A 2338-nucleotide genomic window follows, 5' to 3' on the forward strand; every position below is an offset into this window, starting at 1 on the left:
CAGAGCCTGCCCTGAAATAGGCGCTTCGGTTAAAAATGGACAGAACCCTGAAACTTTAGCCCTTATCTGGCTTTTCACCTCTAGACATTTGTTATTATATTAGAAGATTCTCTAATATTTTAATAGGGAATAAAAGTTTACATCACGATGCTGTGACACTACTTGGGTCTGCCACTCTCCTGCACGATATTTCTTAGCAATAGCAATAGCAGTTAGACTTATATACCGCTTCATAGGGCTTTCAGCCCTCTCTAAGCGGTTTACAGAGTCAGCATATTGCCCCCAGAGTCTGGATCCTCATTTCACCCACCTCGGAAGGATGGAAGGCTGAGTCAACCTTGAGCAAATGCTGGCTGGGGAATTCTGGGAGTTGAAGTCCGGACATCTTCAAGTTACCAAGGTTGAGAAACACTGGCCTATGCAATACTGCATCTTGGTTATTATATTATGGTGATCTTAATTCTGATTTATCGAGATTTCATTATATTGATTTTGTTGATTGTTGTTAGCCACCTAGCGTTTCTGTGTCCAATGGGAGGCCATAACTGTTTTCTAAAATAAGTAAACAAATTCGATGCTCAGAAACCCAAAAGCTGCTTTCCTAATACAGGATTCCTGAATATGCTTCCCCCCCCCATATATTTTTATTATTTTTACATTTAAAACAATGCAGTACCGCGGAGTCGAAGTTACCGTACATTCACATTATATACAGCTAGTCTCAACCATTGACAATTAGCCTACTCAATACATTATCAATCCTTCTGTCCAATCACAATATATACAGTTTGTTCCAGTCTTGTCCCCTTGTCTTATACCAGGCATAAAATCTGTTCCAGACTTCAAAATATCCCGAATATGCTTTTCTTGAAGAGGGAAGCCCAACAGGTAAAGCTTTAATCCAAGCTATAAGACACATTTCCGCTGCCAAAATCTCAATTCTGCCTGGCTGTGAAAAGCACAGGAGTCTTTTCCCCTCCCAGCCATGTCCTTCTAGAAAGGGCCATTTTTTTTTTGCTGTTCTGCCCTATCCTTGAATCTGATAGTGATCACATCCACCGCAGTTGTTGGTCAGGATTTCTGTAAGTGGGATAATTCTGAACGGGTCTAGGGCAGGGCAGGGCAGGGCAGATTGTAAATATGCAGCAGATGAAGCTGGGCATCTTTAAGAATTCCAAAGGCTGGAGAAGGGCTGGGTGAGGAAGCAATGGGGCTGGACAGAGATTGATTGGGGTTAAACTGGAGGACAGCTGGGTGGGGGGAGAGAAAAGGAAACTCTGGAGGATGTGTTGCATTGTGGCATTGACCCACTGACTGAGGGGCAGGTGGTCAGGTTTTGAGAAGGAGCTGAATGTTAGGGTCAACAAAGCTGGCCGGGGAGGGGGGGGCAGGGGATTTTCTTGCCCCCCTGCACAAGTCATGGGGAAATGTCCTGGTTTGGAAAGCTGGAGGAGAGGGCTCTCTTTTCCTCATGCATTTTGCACAGAACATAATGCACAGCTATTATTTGAATTTGGATTTTGGATTTTAATAAACTTATATGCTGCCCCAATCCCGAAGGACTCCGGGCGGCTTACATAAAAGACAATTTAAAAAGTACTAAAAAGTTTTTAAAAAATAAAGAAAACAAAGCAGGTCAAAACACAACGTGACCCGACAAAAGCGTGAACGTCAAAAGCGCGCCGACAAAACCGCGGTGCTAAAACTGTGATGTCAAAAGCGCACCGACAACAGTGCGCCGACAACAGCGCGCCGACAGAAGCGCGATTTAAGTTAAGGTAAGGTTTAGGGTTAGGTTTAGGGTTAGGTTTAGGGTTAGGTTTAGGGTTAGGTTTAGGGTTAGGTTTAGGGTTAGGTTTAGGGTTAGGTTTAGGGTTAGGTTTAGGGTTAGGTTTAGGGTTAGGTTTAGGGTTAGGTTACAGGGCGCTTCTGTCGGCGCGCTGTTGTCGGCGCGGTTTTGTTGGTGCGGTTTTGTCACCGCGATTTAGTCAGGCGCGCTTTTGTCGTTCGTGCATTTGTGGTGGAACCAAAACACAACACACTCAACGGTAGTGTTATGACAGAACAGCCAAGCATTTTTTGAAAAAAAGAAGGGACATTGTTTCTTTATTCTTTGGGTTGAAACACCGCCTCCTCCCTCCCTCCCTCCCTCCCTCTCTCTCTCTCTCTCTCTCTCTCGTGTGTGTGAGAATTGGCCTATTAATGACCCATGGTGTTATGTGCTTTTATTTTTAATGTTATAAAGCTTCCCCCACAAAGAAAATGGCTGAAGGGGGAGAAAGAAATCCGCGTGTGGAGATGGAGACAGGTGGGTGGGCATGTAAAACCTTTGGCTTAT

The sequence above is a fragment of the Thamnophis elegans genome, chromosome 11 (genome assembly GCF_009769535.1).
Source record: "Thamnophis elegans isolate rThaEle1 chromosome 11, rThaEle1.pri, whole genome shotgun sequence".
Lineage (NCBI taxonomy): Eukaryota > Metazoa > Chordata > Lepidosauria > Squamata > Colubridae > Thamnophis > Thamnophis elegans.